General features: G+C 37.4%; 1 protein-coding gene across 1 annotated transcript in view; it reads right to left on the bottom strand.

Annotated features, from left to right (window-relative positions):
- VAV3 (vav guanine nucleotide exchange factor 3) overlaps positions 1 to 16,492 on the bottom strand; it is a 173,213-nt gene that overhangs the window by 73,944 nt on the left and 82,777 nt on the right. The window lies entirely within an intron of this gene.

The following is a 16,492-nucleotide window of genomic DNA, read 5'->3' on the forward strand; positions in this document are numbered from 1 at the left end:
CTGGTTGCAGGTTTATTTAAACATTATTAAGTAATCCATTCAAATCTTCTGACATTTTCCCCATTTCCAAGACTTGCCGGGGGGGGGGGGGAGTTTATTACTGCTTTGTTTTCTTTTTTAATTCAATAACATCCTCAAACTATATTAAAAAAAAAATCAACTAGCTAACACTGTCAAAAATGGGAATACTGAAACGCTAGGAGCATAACTTAACAGTAGGTAAGCTAGACTATGCAAGACAAAAAAATAGATTCAGTATGGATTAATATATTTTAAACTAAACTATTTATACTGGAATGTTTAGGATTCCATAAATCTCTGGTGTTTTTCTTGCTAAAGAGGTATAATGATGCATAAGAATTAAAACAGGAAAAAAAAATACAGAGGGTAAGAATGCCATAGTCTACAATACCCAAAAGAACAACCCCAGATGCTCTCAGGCACATCAAATTACCAGTTCAGCTATTATATTTATTCAGATATTTATTAGATAACCTTCATATTTATGTATTATAAGTAACTTTGAGACTAAAACATAGGGCAGCCACAAATTGCAGTGACGCATGAATATAGGTATGCATGCAAGCATCAATCTCTCCAGGAGTGACTGAAGGCTTATGAAAAAATATTTAAAGCAACTGTGTAAGTACTTAGTGTCAGAGAGGTCAGCCTTCCAACCTGCTTGCTGAAAATGAAACTGAACTCAAAAAGCAAATGGGATTTTGCTTTTATGCTTACGAATAATCTTACAATCAGCACTGTTTTAACCAGCTCAGTAATGTCTCTCTTTTGTGCTATGCATAACAAGATGCCAATACCACATCTAATAAAACCATGCACGGATACTACCCCATTCAGAGGAGGAAGGTACAAGTATCTGGATAAAGTTAATCTCCAAATGGAAGAACTTTAACAGAGGAACAATGTATTTTAGATTTTACACTCTGCAGGGCAAGGCCTGTATTCTACACCATGTTTGCAAAAGGACCAATTCTGCTAAAACCTCTCCTAAAAACTATGGACAATCCTGAAAGCTCTCTAGTACAAATAGCAGTACTTGCACTCTCCCAAAAAGCTGCTTTTTATATACTATTTGATTCAGACCAGAATAGCTTGCAAAACCATGTCAAAAGTATCAGCTTAACGTGCAGAGACTCATCAGATTTAAAAGCAAATCAAATTAAACTAACAACCTGGTCATTTTTCAAGGACAGAACTTCCACCCATTTCATTAGAACAGGATCAATCTTCAAAAATAATGAGCATAGTGTATGAACAGGAAAAATTAGTCTCACATGGTTAAACACAAACATACGACTATATAGCTTTCGTATGTAAGAAATTCTCTTACTTTCTTCTCTCAGGCTATCTTCCACAAAGATTCAAATTTATGTAAACCACTGAAAATATACCAGCTATTAACAGAACAAAAGACAATACACTGGATTCATTCCTCCTTACATCAAAAGTAATATCTGAGTGTTTTTATATTTTTATAAAGCCATTCAGTTTTATTTTTAAATTCTTAATAGAAAAATTTATTCTTGGGGGGCGAGGGGGGGATGCCCCAAAAGAAGAGTCATAAATTGGCAAATACAGTTATTCCTTCACAGAAGAGCTGCCACAAGAGCTTCCACCTCTTTTAAACATATGCTGTTTTATTCCACTTACGGATTAGATATTGGATTATAATGCCCTAAACAAGACAAGATTTATCCAGATGAACAGACTTACTTGCTAGGCTTCCTTCTGTATGCTAAAATTTAGATACATTTGTCCTACTTGTGTAGACAGGAATACAAACTGCAATAAACCTTTGCCCTATCTTGTCTGTTTTTACCTACAGGACGACCTAGTTTCATTCCAAGTATGCCTGGATTCTTAAGGATCATAAAAATACATCATAAAAAGTGAAATCTTCTAAGTTTAAGTCTCACAATGTTTTAGTTTAGTGACTTTAAGATTCTAAAGATTACTTTGATAAATTTTCTATCGAAAGACCTGTACTTTCTTCACCACCTACAAATCTTTCATACTCCCTATCAATTCACTGACATCCAACTTCATCTCTGTCCTTATGAAGATAGGCCTCCTGGCTGAGGCAAACTACCAAGACGGTCCTCTAAAATATCTATTTTTAAAGGACATGAGCCTGACTAGCTCTTTTAGGAGCATATGGCAACTGTTCATAAACCAAAGGGATTTTTTTTTGAATTTTGCTAGCCCGTCCGTCCATTGCTCAGAAGATAGCATTTTTCTTTCACTTTGCCCGAAGCCACATCACCCAGAAGGAAAAGCCTAACAATCCCTAACAATGAAAGCTTAGTGAATCAAAGGAGATGCCACTGAAGCACATCATCCATACATTAAATGAATTTGGAAGGGACTGGAGCCCACTCTGCATATCACAGAGATTCCTGCGCAGAGAGAGCAAGAAGCAAGAAGAGAAGAAACCCAACCTGCTGCCCAATCATTCTTCCTGTGCAGACTTAGAAGATACTTCCAAATAGTTGTCTTAAAATGACAATGCCATTACATTCATTGAGAAGTGCAACGTTTTAGTTTTCTTATGTCTCTTCCTTTCTACTACTTAATAATCATTCATCCTAATTGTCTCAGATTTGAGGTGAAACAGTAACAGGAATATGTTAGGTGTTTTCTTTCAGTTTACACATCAGAAAAATATATTTTCAAATTTGCGAGTTCATCACTGATTTCAAAGGGATCAGAATTTTACCCATTATCTCTTATGAGTCTCTTCAGAAATAAATAGTCTATTAAAAACATTAATATTTACATACATCCTTACAAGTTACTTCAAGCTGGGCAAGAAGGCATATCCCCTCTCTGCAGAAAGCTTTTTTTCTTTTTTTCTTTATTAATGTAAAAGCAAAGTTTCCAGTTGTTAATATTCTGATAAAGGCAGTAGAAAGAGAATAGTGCAAAACCAGAAATAACATTCTTACTTCAAAGACAGAGTACTGTAAAGTTATCACCATATGGAAAGATAATTAATTATATAATGAAACCCAGATAAAAATACAACAAAAATAAAGCAAATGTGAATCTACTGTGAACGGGGAGGTGGGAGAAAGGAAGCTTTCTATAAAAATAGGTATTACAGTGCTAACTGCGGCCAGGAAAACTCTTTCACATTCAAGCACCTGATCAGTCATGCTGCATTATGTCAAATCTGGCTCTGCTGTCACATTACATGTCACATCAGACTAGTCTGAGATAGCGTGAGATGATGCACTGTAGCAGTATATATCAAGTTGCAAGTCTTTTAAGGTAAGGTTTGAGACTTGATGAATAGATTTTGATATTTTACATGTCAATATATTACTTTTGAATAAATTTAAAATAATGCATCTACAGTATACGTATCTGATACCACACACAAGCTTCCAACTAGAGACAAACCACAGCTCATCTGAATCTGTCCATGCCCAAATACCCCAAAGACCATAGGAAATTTTTTGTCAACAAAACCTTTGACACTGAATATCGCATTCTTGGAATTTTTGTATATAGTAAAACACAAGGCCTTTGTAAAGCTGACAACTTTATAGGAAAAACAACAGTCACAGCATAATGCACAACTCTCCTCAGTCACTTCCAACCAAAAGAGAAGCTCTATTAGTTACAGTATTCAAGAGCTACGCTGATACTCTCAAAACACACATCAGAGCTCCAATAACAGGGTGAGAAAACATCACGCTTCTGCAACCTTCTTTTCCCTCCTACTTCCCTACATATAGTCATGTTCTGAGATGAAGGAAAAAAAAAAGAATATGAAGCCACTATTAATTTTACTTGAATATTAAGAATATTGTCTTTAGAAGGAAAATTTCCTGCGAGAAAAAGGGAACCTACACACAAGTGTTACAAAAAATCATATATATGCTTGAAAGAATTTCTGTGGCTAGTCTTAGGAAATACAATTTAGGACTTTGACTGGGTTCCTTCTCCATCAGGCACAGTAGAACAGCTCCCTGAAAGACTCCTTGGCACTCCTACCACCACAAGCTTTACTATGGAGTGCCCCAGGCTTACCACGAAGGAAGTGTGTTACTCCTCCCTGCTTTTGAACCATCTTGGTGAGGGGCAGGAACAGGAAGTCACCCATATGTCAGGAATACTTAATCTGAGGTAAATAATGAGAATGTGATTCTCATTTTATAGCAAAACACTGTCTCTTATTTTTACTAGCAATACTGGGAGTCGGAACTAGTTTCCTTTCTTCCCCCTTCTCCTTTTTCCCCCGGCTGTTACAGCTCCTTTAGTCTAGCAGGGACACAACGTCAGGATACAGAAACACAGTGCACCTGCAACCAGGAGAATCGGTCCAACTCTCCCCTCCATTCAGCCGCAGAGTTTTGGTAAGGGACAGCCAGGAATGCCTGCTCCTGCACACCACGCTACCCAGATTTACTCCAGGCACCACAGTGACATCCTTGGGCTGCCCCTCAGCCTTCTCAGTAAATCTTCCTCTTTCCAACTTACTTGCAGAATATTAGTCCCACAGGGACCAATTCACTGCTACACCAGCAGCCCAGAGAGCTCGTACGCTCGTCTTGCTATTCCTCATCACCTGGATGCAGGATTCCTTGTCTCTGCATCAGCCACCTGAGCCACCATTCAAGGATCAGACCAGCCATCATCTTCAGTGAATCCTGCACCTCCAAACAAATCTTTTCTCTATAAAGTTTGCAGAATCCAGTGTAGTAAAGAGTTATCCAGGTATCTCACACGATTTTTCGCTGACATCGTGCTTATGAAAGTTCCCCTTTAAAAATACTTTCCAAATTTGCAGTGTCATTTCTTTTTTTTGAATCTTACATCTCAGAAGAATAAACTGTTGCACAGGCCACTCTGTCCTCAACCACTCATCTAATACAACACCTTTACAAATGGTGTCAGAAAGCATCTCGTTTTCAACAGTCACCCTCAAGCTTTTGCAATTAGAGTTCCTGCCAGGAACAGTCTCCACCTAGATGAATGGCAGGACTAGCCACAGAGAATGCTACAGACAGTTCAAAATTATCTTGTCAGATGGACACACATCTATGTACCCATCCCCATGCCTAAACAATAAGGAATAAATTCTCTGCACTATCCTACCTCAAAATAAAAAATATTGTATATATGAATAAAAGGCAACAGCTTAAAGTATAATTTATTACTAATTTCCTATAGCAGATGAAATAACAGTTCAAAAAGTTAATGTAACTCTTAACTTTCAGACACACATGTCATAATAAAAACACTAATGCTGAAGTCAAAATAGTGATGAACCTCAGCAATTCAGTGCAAGTTCTGTACCTCATTTTACAAAACTGAATTTTGACCATTTCAGCTCTAAAACATTTCCAAGATGCATACCACAATGAAAAATGTAACATCAAAAAAACATTGATATCAAATGACTTAGACGGGATGCGCTACTGGCATTCCTTAACTTAACCAAAACCATATTCTGACAACAAACATTAAGATGAGAATGCATTTCAATAGCACACAATATGTATTTGGCTACCACATAGCAACAGTTTAATTTTTTTATTGGCAAACTTACATTTATGTTTGTTTTCCACAAGAAAAAACTGTAAGTACCACCTTTCACAACAGGAGGTTGGATTAAACAAATGAATTGTAATTTCTGCAGTGTGCTAGGCACAAATATGCTTTCCTTTACGATAGATTTAACTTTCTCTACATAGTTAAAGCTTATGAAATAAATTGCACTGGGAAAACTACTAAACTTTCAGCCCCAACATTCCATCTTATCTTTCTCCAGAATGAACTATACTAAATATGTAATTACTATTGATAATGTATCCCAAGAGACTAAATAAACAAAAGGCTAAAGGATAGTTTACTATAGCTTCTTCTTCCCATTTTCCCACTTGGCAAGTAAGCGCATCAAAATCCCAGCCTTCTTTTTTCAGAAAAGATGTATTTCTGAAGATATAAATGATCAAAAATCCTTATTTCAGAAACTCTAACATACTAAATATGTCTTCCCTTGGATGTTTTACTTCTACTGGAGATTCTCAAAGGAACAGTTGCCTTTCAGGTGTTTCAGTATTAGCCTTACAGACTTGAAGAACTATTGTCTCAAGTTTGTCTTGCACRGGCAAATTAATGAAAGCCTGCCGGCTGCCTACAAATCTAAAAAATATATAGTTAAGGAATAAAATAAAAATTTGCCCTGATTAACTTAATTAAATTCTTAAAGCAAATTTAAATTTTCAGTAAGAAATGGATGAAATGCAAATAACATGGCCTGCACTGAAAGACAGCACACAGAAGAGAAAATACGGGATTATAAAATGCAAACAGTAGGAACAACTAGAGTCTGGAGTCTTTGGCCTCCTGGTTATGGGTGTCAGTCTCATAATAYGGCACTAGTGACAAGAAGATACCCAGAAGCAGAGAGAGCCTGAAGTCTAGCATCTTGTGGCTTCACGTTCTGCAAGGAGTTAAAGGGAGGRGGSKRGGGRMAGASWCACCTCACTCTTATTCTGAATCTATTTACTATTACCTTTATCAGTACCAGTTCAAAATCAATCTGCCTGCTAGGTCCAATGTTGTTCTCCACTAGTGACTAGTTCTTCTTTCTCTCTGTATTTAAGGACCATTTCTTTTAATTGCTTCCTTGGCAGCTTTTCAATACTAGCTAGAATTCAGCAATTAAGACCTGTGCAGATTCCCACCTCTCCAGGTCAAGGCCACTGTGAAGGTGTTGCTCAGACCCATTACAAACATTTCAATTAATGTTGAAAAATTGCTTCTCTGGAGTACTTAATTAACAACTCAACTTCTTCCTCACAGACTTTAAGTAATTTCAATCTAATTAAACTGGAAGGGAAAATGTATTATAGAAGCAAACCTGAAAAACATGTGATATCCCTCAGACACATGCACATCACACTTCCCCCATGCAAAGTACATATGTGTTTAATTGCAGGAATCATAGCACATATAGTTGAAAAAGTAAAGAACAAATACTCCACAGTCAAAGGTAAATGCAGAAGTAATCCTTTGCAAATGGATCAAGAAAGGTCCTCTGAAAAGTGAGGTAGCTGCAGAACAAGACAGGATTTCAACAAGAGCAGGCACTGACCCTAGACACTTCAGCACATAGTCTCTTCTGTTAAAAATACAGAGAAAGCAGCAGCAATATAAACACTGACCGAATCTAGCCATTATTCTCAGGGGACAGATGATAAACCTCATAGGTGTCATTTAAGTCCAGAGATGTTCCTCCAGACAGTCATAGCTCAGTGGGACCGGCAGCTTAGAGAGAGGAGGAAGAGCCTCCCCTTCACGCAGCCGCGCTCCCCCAAGCTGCTCTTCTCTCTCGGTGTGACCTAGCACAGCAGCGAGCGCCCCGACACGGGCGCCTGCACACGGAGAGCTGGCTGCCCGCAGAGTCACCTGTCCTGCGTACCAGGACCGTGAGACAGCTGCTCCTTCCAAAGGACTGAAAGTTTTGCCCCAAAAGGGAAAAACATGCTAGGAAGTTCTAACAGTACATCTCAATTTCTTTTTTTTGACTCAATTTTACAGAAATGCTATTCAGGTTAGGTTCTGAAGTTCCTTTTCCCATATCAACCACTTCAATAAATACAGTTATGCCAAAAGAAATTACAAAGGACTTGGTTGTACGTAGCTCTTTGCATATAAAAAAACATACCGTAACTTTAAAAGGATATTAAAAGTATACTATATTTTAAACTGAGTAGCCTTTTTACTTGATTAAAACCTGGTTTCAGAGAATCATAGTTAAGGTATGCCCACCTGTGAGCACAGAAGCATAAAAAATAAGCAGGTGCATGAAGCATCAGGTAAGGAGTGTGTAGTGAATTGCAACTGTTTTAAGTATTAAAAGAAGAAATACTACAGGGAGCTCAGATAAAGCTCAATACCTTGAACTCTCCTCAACTCTCAACCTTGAGTAAGACCTTTGCATTTCGAGCTCTGTTGTTATTCTGCACTCCATGTTATGCTTATAATAATTTAAAATGTTCCAAATAGAACTGCTGAGAACTGAGGACACTGAGCTGACACCCTGAGCACGAACCACTAAAGAACACTTTAGAGCGTATGTGACACGAAATCTGATGCTGTAGTCATGCCCTCTATCTATAAAGGCAGCAGCACAGGTTAATATCTAAGGACACTAGAAATTTTCATTTTTACTTAATGTTGCGATATTTGATATCACTGCAGGAAATGCATCAATATACCCAGATCTGCCATAACTATTTCTAAGCTGTTAACTCTTGACAGAAATGATTTTCAAAAGGAAACATCCTAACTTAAACTTTATATTTTGTTACCAAAGTGACCTGCTTTCAAAATTTTAAGCACCTTGGAAGTTAGCCATGACAACTAGATACTAAGCACGTCAGAAAATCTTGGAAAGTTTCATTAAGCAATAAAATATAGATAACACTAGTCATATTGCCTAATGTTTTAACTTTTGCTGTTCATGTTGTTACTTACGAAACAGAAAACCACGTATCCTACTGTCAAAAACAAACAAGACAGAAAGCTTTCAGACAAACTTCATACAAAGAGCTGCATGAAAAGTTGGTCCCAAGGGACATCCAAGTGCTCTGACATGCAGCAGACTTCCCTTGGAAGCACGCTGCCATCAAGCAGCAGCAGCAGCAGCAGCCACCTTACATTTGCACCATCCTTTCCTTCCTTTTGCTCTGTGCAACATTCTTCATTTCAACTGATCTTTTCGTACAATATTCTCTCATTTGACAGTAAGGCATTTGTGTAATAAAATAACCGAATGCGAGTGTAGGTACATAAATACAAATAAGTGATGCTTTTTGGATCATTACAAGGATTTTTAGATTTACTGTAAAAAGGATAAGAAAGGAAACAGTATTCTAAAAGGGTATTCTCCCTAGAGACAGACGATGCCATTTCACAAAGGGCAATTTTCAGCTTCTTTTCCACCTTCTCTTCTCAAAGAGCAATGCTGATTACTTGCAGCTAATTCATTTTCTGTTCCAGCTAGGCTGTTATATTTCAGAACCATCTTTGAAGATGCTATTTACTGAATTAATCAATCAATCAATTCTCCATATGCAAATTCTCCATATGCAAACACTCAAACATTCTTGGTTTGTCACAATCAAAGAGTCTCCATCAAGAAGACATGTTGTATAATTAAATTAACCATATCACAAGTAAATTGTGCTTTTGATCAAGAATGCACAATTCACTTCTAAGACTTTGCTAGGAAATTTGCTTATTTGATCATATGATGAGTGGCTTTTTTGAGATCAAGGAGATTATCATGTTAACTTTTTGGAAACGTAGTGCATTGTTTCAAACAAGTTAATGGCTCTCCTTTGTCCTTATCAGCCTATTTCCATAAAAACTATGGGAAATGAGTTGCTTTGAGCTAATTTATTCATATGTAATATTTATAGAGAGCAACACCTGACAGGAACAAAGCTCTGTCACACTTTAGTTTTTATAAATCAAAAGCATCAATACTTTATATACTTACTCTAATCATTCACTGGCTGACTCTTATTTCTGAAAGCTATGTAAATTTGGATCTGTAAGAGTAATTATAACTTGCTCACCTTGATAAATGTGAAGTAAACGTCTTACCATAGATTTACACTTAGCCAAAGATAAACGTCTATGTTTGAGTAAAAATAATGTAAAAGTAGGGGATGTGTATGGCCATAAACCTCTATGTTACTGGACAAACACCTAAATCTGCTGACCAGAGACAAAAAAAAAAAAAAGTAGCATTGGCTTGCATGGAGAAACTAGGGCATCTGTTCATATAATTTAAGCATCAGGACATACATGTAATGCAACATTACATGTTTAGAGACTGAAAAAACCTAATATCTTATGCAAAAGCAGTATTTAATAAATAATACTTTTACTGGTACTTTACTTTTATGATGTGATGCCATGACAAACTTATTTCATGTTGACCCTGAATTTTAAGAAATACTTACTAGTTTTCATAGTAATATGCCCCACATGCTATAAAATTGTATAATTACAGAAAACATAAGGACTGGGAAATCTTTTATTTTTGTTAACCAGAAGACCAAAGTATATTTATTATCTCCAAGTGTTTATGCATACAGTTTTCATAAATTCTCTTTTGCTTTCACATTCTATGCTATTCTTACACTATGTTCTTAATCACACATAGAATCTCCACATGGTTCTTGCTGTCTGAAATAATCTACAGAAACCATGTAATTACAAATATATTGGGAATGGCAGCTTGTAAACCTAAAAACCAACCATAATCATAGCAAAGACCATTATTCTTTGGTATGACACAAATTTGGCATTCATTCTTGCAGTACTGAAATATTTATACTGATTGAGAAACCAAGGCACACCTTTATTTATTGTTTTAGTAACCTGTGTGAGGTTGTTACAAGTGAAACACCCTTCCAGGCTGTTTGAAAAATGCAGCAGATACCTAAGGCTTTTAAAATGCTCTGATAAGAAAGCTTTAATTTAATATGTCAATGTTCAATATGTCAGAGCTCAAATATTCTCTCAGAAGGAGTCTTAATGCATATGCATTATTAATGCAGTATCTGAGGGAACAGATCTATTTGAGCTGAATCTGACCAATGTCATTAGTCGCAGAGTGCAAAGCAAATTTGGAAATAGATATGATAATCGGTAAGAGAAGAATTTTCACCTACCCTGTGTCTTGTACTTAAAAATCTAGAAAATCAGTGAGTTCTATCTACAAGGTATATAGCTTGCCTAATCTAAAATGTGATACACACACTTCTCAGGTTTGAGAATCAGTGAATCTCAGGATTATTTCCTTTCAATCAGATATGCTCGGCTTCCCTTGAGTTAGAGAATTTGCACTGATGCCTAATTGAAAGGAAGCATTTTCAAAAACAGACTAGATTGTACCTGAACTGCTGCACAAACTGTATAGCAACCTAGAAACATAATATAGGTCAGTTAAAATTAACACACTTTTTAAAATTTTTTTGAGGGCTGTGCAGCTTTCACATCTGAAATCACTTTTATTTGGATATAAAAYTAAAAGAAAAAATTTTTATTTCAGATTCATTAACTCTCTACATGAGGACAATTAATGTATACCCCAATCACTACAGTGGCCACGTGTTTCCCATTGATGTTTAAGACATGGCTGATCAGACATGATGACAACACTGAAATTTCAACAACGTCAAAGCAGAAAATACAATCATAGTACTTCCAAAGGTGAAATTTTAACTAAGTACATTAAAAACAGTCTTTTCTTTGCCTGCAAGATGGTTTCATGCACTTTTTAATTGGTGAAAGAGTTGTGGACTAAAGCCTTATTAATAAGTGTGTTACAACAGTGTTACATGAGGCTCTGCAATACTGGTCTGCGCATCCTGAAATCCAGCAGTACTCAACTCAGCTAGACAAGGCCCTGAGGAACCTTAGCCCTGCTTCGGGAAGGAGACTGGAGCAGGCAACCTCCATCCAACTTAAGTTTTTCTGTAATTCTATTTTAAATTGCATTTTTGTATAACATGTTCCTATCTAGGAAAATAGATTGAAGCCAAGTTTGCTGAAGGCAATGTTTAGAGTAGATTAGGAAGCACAGTGAGAAATGAGAGAAAGACCTAATTAAATTAGCAAACTGGACATCACGATGACAAACTAAATTCAGCACAGATCAGCATAAGATATGGCATACTGTATTACACTAATGGATTCAGCTATTAAGTCAGTGTGAAAATCCAATATGCAGCCTTCCAAGGAAAAGGTCTTGCTGCCATTGTGAGCAGCACAACACGCACCTGCACCACGCTCTACAGCGACCAAGAAATATGAACTATGCACAAAGAAATATTTAGCTGATGGAAGCAAAAGTGTAGTGTGAAAATGAGTCAGACTGATATCTTTTCTTTCAGTATTTATTCTATTATTTATTATCCATTATTATTATCTCACAATGAAATAAAAAAGAATTACAAAAGAGTACAGTGATGAGGAGAAAAGAAGTTGCCATATAATAAGAAATTAAGCTTGATAATTAGTTGGCTAAGTAGTTCCAAAGACAAAGGAATATAATTGTGGTATATACACTTACACAATAGAGAAAGACAACTTCAAGTTTCATAACTCACAATAAGCAGAACGAAACAAGAATATATATTATCAACCTAACATCATCAAGTAGCTTTTTCTTTTAATGAAGAATGGTTAGCATAAAATTCATTGACACACATATTAGCCAGAAGTTTTTTAAAATAAGCATTTGTAAAATATGAAAAGCACCTGTAGGAGAATTTTCCAGAAAAACAACACCAAATCAACTCTCCTACCCTATAGGATAAGCTGAATGATAACATAAAAGTATCAAGGATTATGTATAAATTGTAGGTGTATTATGGGACATTAAATATTTGTTCTGGTTGTTTTTAATAGAGGAGAARAGAGAGAAGATTAGATGGGACATTTTATTAAAAAATATCTAATAAAATAGTGTCTCACACTCTTATGATCAGTTTTTGAGGTTTTTAATGACTTATTTACAGCAAATAAACAGTGCATGTTATCGCATTGCTGACAAACTTTATACGTTGTGTTTCTAACAAGTGTGTAGTACTTTGGCTGAACACTTCTATTATCATCTTAAAAATGGAACGACTGCATTTTAACGAGTGTTATTTGACATGCTAGATCAAATATAAGCATTCCACTCCTGGTATAGTACTTTGGAGCACTACCTTTAAAAAGGTGCTTAGCTAGGTATTTCACTATAAGCTAATCTGTTATTATGAACAGAGGTCCCAGAACAAGAGAGCAACTGCTCAAATTAACTACAACTGCTGTTCAGTAGCGCTACTCTTTGGAGACGAAGAGCAGTTATGTTCTCGCTGTGCATGCAAAACTCCCATCACCATCCGTGAGAGCGAGCAGACATACCAAGAGAAAACTAATGCCTTTATAATATGAAGGCTCCTGTTAAAACATATTCCCCTGGCCTTTGCCAGTTAGCTTTACAAAAACCTCTCAAATTCATCAGGCTCAGTTTTACAGAAGTTTCAACTGCCAGAGCCCGACTGCAATGTTAACTGTGCTGTCCCAATGTCATACTTCATTTTAGTGTCATCTAGAAAATCAAGTGCTCTAAAATAACCGCCAGTTTTGAAGGCTACACACAATACATTAAAAAACAAACAACAACAACAACAAAAAAAAGGGCAGGAGAAGCTGAGTCAGCCTTGACTTCAGAGATTAGTGAGAATAGGTCACCAGCCTCAAATTCAGTGCAGCAAGTGCTAGTCTGTCGTTGTCACTGAGGATGCAGTCTTTGTACAGGGCCCATTACAAATCCGCAAGAAATTCTTAGCAGAAATAAAAATTAGGTGCTTTGGTATTGCCTATTTTTCTAAATTGAACAATAGTCTCAGGAAAACAGCAAATACTTACTGTAGCAGCAGAAGTGCCATATGAATAAAAACAGTTTACTCCATTTCTTACAAAGAGGAGACCATCATTCCCATCTTCCCACGTGACCGAACTCAGCATAAACTACAATAACGACGGAGCTGGCCAAGAGGCCGAGTATCTTCACAGGTCTGCGAAACTAGTTTTCTCTCTAAACACAAAGCAGTTACTAGTCTGAAAAGGGCACCAGCATCCCCTGCTTTGTCACTTTGAAGCTTTTCCAAACCGCGTGGGGCTGATCTATTCCTGCCCTCCGCATTCCAACCAAGCCCAGCCAGCAAAGCGGTGCTCTTCTCCTTCACACTGCATCAGTAACGTACACATCTCCCTATCCAGGGACAAAGTCTTGTCTCAGTTACACCACTGTAGCACAGGAGCAGTTTGACTGACTTTGGTAGATTTAGGACTTGTCTACACTGAAAAGTTCTTAAACGGGATTTTACCGAGATACATTTAAAGGTTCAGGAAGCAAAGCAAGGCATCTCTACACCAGGTGCCTTTTCAGAAATGTAACCATAACCACTGTCATTCTTACACTGATATAACCATCTAACTACCTAAAAAACAAACAAACAAACTATAGCCTAACATAGTTATGTCAATAAAACTGCTCTAGTGAAAACAAGCCTTATTCTTAATTTAAAAAAATAAAAAATGAGATCCTGATTTGTTCCCTTGTTATGTTCCTAGAGTAACACTTGCACAGACCTAATTTCATACAGAATGCTATTCCAAAGGCAATGAAACCACACTGAGATTTCTGTCGGGAATTCAGTAAACAACATCATTTCCGATAATCAAGTAAGAATCCAATTCACCCCTTGTCAACTGTGTAGTGCAGTCTTAGTAAAATTTTAAAGCAATCAGAAATATTTTGCCTGTAAACACAGCAATTATAATTGAGTATGATGAACAGCAGCATCATTTTAATCATGGCTACTTTTCAGAGCAGAGTGACACCAGAATAGATAACCTACACAATAGGCAACGAGACCCCCGAAAACCACAAATCAAACCAACCAACCTATTGTGCAAAACAACTTTGTTTATTCCCAAATACAAACTCTTGTGCCTCGACACACATAAGAATGTAATTATTGCTATATACACTGGGGTATGTTTGGGGAAATCCATCTCGGGAGAAAGCTGCTGAAGGAAATATGCTATAAAGCCAAACCATGCAACAGGAGAGGAAAAAGAAAACTATAAAAGCTTTCTTTTAAAACATTCTTTTAAGTCCCATTTGTTATAAATATAAGGGAACCAAAGCATTGACTAATGTGAATAATGCACTACATGACATTACATCTCAGCCCTACTGACACAGTTCAGCCCTGACCTGCAGCAACCTGCTATTCCAGCTCCCGCGTCTCACGCAGGAGGAGGTTAAACCAGGGAAACGGCTTCACAAGATGGACAAACATCCATGAAAGACAAGGCTGACACCACCAGTCTCACTTTCAACAACAAACTCCACCTGCCCAAGCTGAAAGAGTAGCACATTAACTYGACGGACCTTTGGGTCCCCTCTGTTCTGCTCCCCTTGGACGACAGGCGACAGGAKATCAGTAAATCACCGCCAGCCGAAGCGCACCTCTGAACAGCACCGAGCACCCACTGAGGCCTAACGCTTTGTAAGCACGGGCAATGGCACTCACCTTGCAGGCACAGGGGGAAAATGTTTAAAAATCACCAAAACTTGCATTCAAACACCCACAAACAGAAAATAAAGGCAATTATAGCATGAACACCCTGGTATTTGAAGTGATAAGAGGGTATTGCAGATGGGCCTAACAGTTAGGAAAAAGTCTGGGAAAGGCTATAAGAAAGAGACTCAGGAAAAAAATAAAAATAAAATAAAATAAAAAGGGGGTGGGGGAGAAGCGTTTTGCAGAGGTGCGGCTGTTGTCTGGGAGGATAGATGTGGGGGGAGAAGCTATGTGGGGTGCCAGCCGTTCACAAAACTGGGAGCTGCAGAAGGAGCAGGTATCCCTGACACACAAGCGATGGGGAAGTCCTCAAAAACACAGAGAACATGAAGCAAAGGTGAGTGGGCATGAAAACAGGCCTGCGGAGAATCATAAAAGCGTTTGGGTATTGCTGAGGACAAGCTCCCAGGAAAACACATAGCTCCTACTGCTCTCAGTAACTCCTTGGCTGATTTTTCCCTCCCCCCTGCTTCTCCTCAGGGTCAGGGGAGGAGGCTTGAAGAGTGATCAATAGCTGTAATGTTAAAGCTGATAAATCTGGGTTCCTCATGCTTTTCAAACACAATTTATCTATACTTAAATAAATATCAATAATGGCACTACAGGAAGTGCAGCAGGGAGAGCATGGAGACAGAAAGATAGGAAAAGGCAAAGTACTTTATTTCCTGCACCCATATAAATAAAAGCCTCTTTCCATCCCCCCCCACCATGTTACCCAGAAATTGTTGCCAAACACATCATTTCTGTCTTTGCTATAATGAGCAAGATGGGAGCCTTGGGTAGAGGACCTCACAGTATCTGTCCAACCCGGGCTCTCCTCCTTTATRTTTTCATTTAAATCATTAACACTCATCAAACTAAAGTTTTAAAGGAATATATATACATATAGGTTATAAATGAGTTTCAGTCATATCAGCCCTTTATAGCCCGCTTACCCCTTTTTTCCCAATCCACATTCCTTTACAATCACACCTAAAATAACCTTTATTAATGTTGTCTCTCTATTTTCACTGGGAATATCTCACTCCCCCACACACACCTTTTTTTTTTTTTTAAATAAAGCAAAGCATCTCCTTATTACCCGACTCCTTTGTTCACATATTTTAAATTTAATCAGAATACTTGAGGTGTCAATGTTTGCCTTTCCAACAAGAATCAGAAATGGAAGCAAAGCTGATGCTGCATAACAATAATGTAATCTGCAGTGCTGCATCTGAACAACTTACTTTAAGAAGTCTAAAACAGTCATGCCTCTTAGTTTAAAATTAACCAAGGAAATCAGCCTTTTGAAA

Source organism: Apteryx rowi, unplaced genomic scaffold (genome assembly GCF_003343035.1).
Source record: "Apteryx rowi isolate R43461 unplaced genomic scaffold, aptRow1 scaffold_74, whole genome shotgun sequence".
Taxonomy (NCBI): Eukaryota; Metazoa; Chordata; class Aves; order Apterygiformes; family Apterygidae; genus Apteryx; species Apteryx rowi.